Raw genomic sequence first — 5,802 nt, 5'->3', positions numbered from 1 at the left:
TTTCCAAAATTTAAGGAGTAAAAAGAAAATCTTGGAGATCCATTAGATCTGATTCTTCGGCGAGTAAGGAAATTAAGATCACTTTAATTAAATACGGTGATCTGTCTTGATTACTCTGTCTGATATTTCCCTTATAAATTAAGCTCTTCCGTTCCATTATTCTCACCATTCCTATACTTTCTTTCTTAGTTCATACATCCAAAAGATTGTGAAAATGCTTATTCCAGTTCTAATCCTTGATATTTTTCTAATTATCATTTCTGTCATCCTTCTTTTCAATCTTCTATCAGAAGAATCTGTTTACTTCTACTATTACCTTGGGGTGATATTATTCTTAATTATACCGTGTCTTTATATTGCTATTCGTATTAATATCCATGGTTTGTAACCTCCGTGTTATTATTTGGGTTTTATAGCTTCCTTTATATTTCGATGTTTCTGCTTCTGTCCTTCTGTAATCATTGACATCCACAGTTAATGCTCTCTCCTATTTTGCTGCAATTTATACTCCAATTTTCTATTTCTTTTGGAGCTTTGTCCCTTCGTTTCTTCTTTTTACGATTGGACATCTCTGGCAATGGTCCAGAATTCGTAGATATGGAGTTTCGAATGAATTTAATGTTCTAAACAAGAAAGAACGTTATAGCACGATTTGATTTGTCAAATTACCAGAATCACTGAGAATAGAACTATCAAGAATATATTTTCTTGATATGTTCAGAAGTTAATCAGAATGAAAGAGTTATGTAACATGACACATGATAACGTTATAATCTGTGAATCATCATGTTCCATTTAGAAACTCAGCATGACTTACTGTAATATAATCACGTTGATCAAGTGTCATTATATTATACTAACTCATGCATCAGTTCCCAACACTACTTTAAAAACATTCATATTTTAAGCTCGAAAGTTTACAGAATATAGGAACTAACAGTTTCTATATGATGTAACACTGATAGCACTAAGAGATTATTGATTCCAGATAAAAATAGTTATGAAAATATCTTCAGAAATATGGAGGATATTTATAATGAAAGATACGATGATATCTTGAAATTTCTAATATCGATGGATGATGAAGAAGATTTATCCGTAAGGGTTTAGATTCAGAAGCAAGGTATTCGCTAAAGATTTCATCAGAAACAGAATCATTTGGATTCTTTGAAGTCAAACTTATTCTTTGTGATTTGTCCACGGCTTCATTCATAGTTTCGCATAATCCGCTTTTCGGTACTAAATTTTCTATTGAGTGTTTCCAAAACTCCATTCTTTATCATCAAATTTTCGACAGTTAAGGTCGTGTACAGTTTGTGCTGCTGTATTTCAGCTCTTTTAGAATTTCAGAATGGAAGATCATAGTTCTAATATATAAATGTTATATGGATACATATAACTATTGATGTGGAAATGTTGTGAGACTTACAATACAGATTTGCTGATTCCCGGTAATTGGTATGGCACTTCTTATTACAAGATGCGGATGAGTACATGATGAAACTTCAATAGATAATTATAGTGATTTGTCGAAGAGATTTAAGCCAAGGAGCAACGAGGTTGCTGGTGCGTCTGCTGGTAATATAGTGGAATATAAAAGATTCTCTGGTAACAATAAAAGAGCATGCATATAAATCAAGGTGATAATAAGGTTGTTTCGAACGAAAAGTCGAAGTTGACTTGTTGGAGCTGTGACAAAATTTGCTACTTTAAAAGGAATCACCAAGTTATTTTGGGTAATAATAATTAGCACAGATACGTGTTAAGCGTTTACTCAGTTTCTGAGAGTTTTTCAGATGCATAACTAAATACATCAATCTTTTCTCCCGTAGATGAAGTGCGGTTGGTTCATCTTCTCGATTGAGGTGTTTTCAAGGATCATGAAAGGTTTGAACGTGGATTATAATTGTCAAGATACAATGAGATTTGAGATGAAATCAAGTGGCAAACTTGAAGAATTGTTTAGTTTCATATGTTTTAATCAATATTTTAATTCATTTTAATTGTCCAATCATATTAGTCCACAGTCGATAGTCCACAGTTGATAGTCCAATAATTCATATATAGTTTAATATATAATATACGAATTAATTAATTCGTATCGTGACCCGTGTACCTGTCTCAGACTCGATCACAACTCAAACTATATATATTATTGTAGAATCAACCTCAACCATGTATAGAGAACTCGATCATTACTGCATATAGAGTGTCTATGGTGATTCCAAATAATATATATAGATGCGTCGATATGATATGTCAAAACCTTGTATACGTGTCCCGATATTTAAAGTGCGTAAAATAAATAACAGAAAATAAATGACGATAAATAAAGTGCGTAAAGTAAATAACAGAAATTAAATGACGATAAATAAAATTGCGAGATTGTAAATTGCGATAATTAAATTGCTATAAATAAAAATGTAATCAGTTAGCTAGGAACAGTTAGCGTGGATTCTTAACAAAATTTCTCATAGTTAATTTGTTTGTTTCTAACAAATTTTATTTTGTCCAATGTTTTCTTCATTATGCCACTTGTTGAATTCTGATAAATCAAAATCCAAATATGAAATTGGATGAAAAAGATTATTCTGTGGTGAATGGTTACGTATATTGGTGGTTGTAAATAGGATAGTAAATGATCGTTGAATCAAATTCGAAGAATGTACAGTGTAACTTATTAATGTGAAATCTAAATATTCCTCGGGTATTACCTACCCGTTAAAATATTTTCACCATTAACAGTTTGTATAACAGAATTTTTAATTACAATCTTTATGAAAACATATATACGTATATATTTTCTTCAGATGTAATTATGGATTTAATGTGTTAATATAACATTAAACTCATTTGCTTTTCGGTTAAAATTAGAGTACATAATCTCTAAAACATTAGAGATTACATGATCATCATGTCGAACGAAGATAAATAATGTAGAACGATACGTAGATTGATGATTATAATCGATATACAGAATGAGATGTTGAGGAGTGTGTTATTGATGGTACGGTTGCTATTACTGATGGTACTGATGAAGCCGGTGATGTTGCTGAAGCTGATATATTTTGCACCATATTCTCCAAATTGATTACTCGAGCTCGAAATTCATTGACTTATTCGATTACTCCAGGATGATTGTCGGGCAGAACAAGCGGATGAATAAAGTTTAGCATCTATCTTGTGATATAGTCGTGGCGAGATACTCTGGAAATGAGAGAGAAAATGGTGTTACGAACAGGTTCGCCGGTAAGTGCTTCAGGTTCTTCACCAAGAGTGCAGGTTGGTGAGTGGAAAGGATCGCCTTCTTCTCGTCTCCATCGGTTAAGTCAACTACGAACCCATCAGATAAATTGGGGATGGATGATTGTTTGATTCATTCTGGTGTCACTGCTTTCGGAGCTTAGGTGAAACTCCATATCGGAATAGCTGTCGGAATAACTATCGGAATAGCTATCGAAATCTGAGGAACTCGAACTGGTTGAGGGATTCATCTCGTACGATCAGATGAAGGATTTTCGATAAGAAATAGATTATAGGATGTAGATTAGTACCCTGCAATACATAATTTACATATGCAAGTATAATACTGAAATCCCATAAGTTACGGAGGAATCTACGGAATATGTTAGGTAAAGTTTACAGTAATAGATATGCTAAGATATGAATTAGCAGATACGCTAAGATATGAATTTTGTCTATACACTATTCATGCAATCCAGGCAGTAAGATATGTCTAGATTAAGAATGATAAGCAAGTGATTCCCTAAGAATGATAAGCAGGAAATTTTCGACACGAAATGATAAGCAAAACTTTTGACATGCAGACACGGTCGGAGTCCAGACTCACTAATGCATCCTAACGACTTATCAGTTAGACACACTAATGCAGACCTAGTTCGCTAAGACCACCGCTCTGATACTAACTGTAGATACAGTGGGGACAACCACCATCCCACCCAGTGCCTTCCCAGCTAACCGCCTGGTGACCACTGAGTGTACCTCAGATACTGATTTTAGAGCCTGCCTCTCGGCTACTGCCAACCCTCGTAAGGGATCGCAAGGAGTAAGAGCCAATGCTTCGTCACAGGTAACACTGTGAGAACCTCCTTTACGACTAACCCGCCACACATGGACATCGTTATACCAGCTCTGATACCAACTGTAGAGACCCGTCCTAATCCATCCGGACGAAGTCCATATCGATTATAAATGATTCACAACAGTTGTTTACATCGCGAGGTACTTGACCTCTATATGATACATTTTACAAACATTGCATTCGTTTTTGGAAAAGACAATCTTTCATTTCATCGAAAGTTAACGACATGCATACCCTTTCATAATATATCTAACTATAATTGACTAAATAATAATCTTGATGAACTCAATGACTCGAATGCAACGCTTTTTTGAAATATGTCATGAATGACTCCAAGTAATATCTTGAAAATGAGCAAATGCACAGCGGAAGACTTCTTTCATACCTGAGAATAAATATGCTTTAAAGTGTCAACCAAAAAGGTTTGTGAGTTCATTAGTTTATCATAAATAATCATTTCATAATTTTAATAGACCACAAGATTTCATATTTCCAATTCTCATAAACATACGTCCCATGCATAGAGACAAAAATCATTCATACGGATTGAACACCTGGTAACCGACATTCACAATATACATATAAGAATATCCCCATCATTCCGGGATCCTCCTTTGGACATGATATAAATTTCGAAGTACTAAAGCATCCGGTACTTTGGATGGGGCTTGTTGGGCCCGATAGATCTATCTTTAGGATTCGCGTCAATTAGGGTGTCTGTTCCCTAATTCTTAGGCTACCAAGCTAAAAGGGGCATATTCAATTTCGATCATTCAACCATAGAACGTAGTTTCGATTACTTGTGTCTATTTCGTAAAACAGTTATAAAAGTTGCGCATGTATTCTCAGCCCAAAAATATAAAGGGTAAAAAAGTAAATGAAACTCACCTAATGTATTTTGTAGTAAAAATACATATGACTATATTGAACAATACAGGGTTGTCCTCGGATTCACGAACCTATATCAGTTGTATATTTATTATTATACATATTTGTAATCGAATAAGTTTGTATATATATATATATATATATATATATATATATATATATATATATATTACTAATTATATCAATTTTATATTAATAATATATATATACGTCTCTTATATTCATTTTGTATATAAAATTAGTAATGTTGTTATGTTATATGTATTAAATATATTTTTATATATATGTATATATCATTTGTTTGTTAAAAATAGTAATTTTAGTAATACGACGATTACATTAATATTGATAAAAATGATAATAATCACAATACTTAATATTACTAAATAAGGTATTATTGTTAATAATTATGTTAATGATATTAATAATGATATTTATAATAGTAACTGTAAAATATTAAATTTTCGATTAATGATACTTATAATAATGATTTTAGTAATTACCTATTAGTAATACTCATTATAATATAAATAGTCATACTTATAATGATAATAATAATAATAATAATAATAATAATAATAATAATAATAATAATTATGATACTTATAATGATAATTGTGTTACTAATAATAATTATAATACTAGTAATAATACTAATAATAATGTTATCAATCATAAAATAATACAAGTATTTAATTTTTAATGATAGTAATATTAATAGTAATAATAATAATATAATGATATTAATAATAATAATATTTCATTTTAAATCCTTATTCAATTACAAGTATAATCATCTTTAAAATCGTATT

Source organism: Rutidosis leptorrhynchoides, chromosome 5, assembly GCF_046630445.1.
Source record: "Rutidosis leptorrhynchoides isolate AG116_Rl617_1_P2 chromosome 5, CSIRO_AGI_Rlap_v1, whole genome shotgun sequence".
In the NCBI taxonomy this organism is placed as follows: Eukaryota; Viridiplantae; Streptophyta; class Magnoliopsida; order Asterales; family Asteraceae; genus Rutidosis; species Rutidosis leptorrhynchoides.
This window is presented reverse-complemented; position numbering follows the sequence as displayed.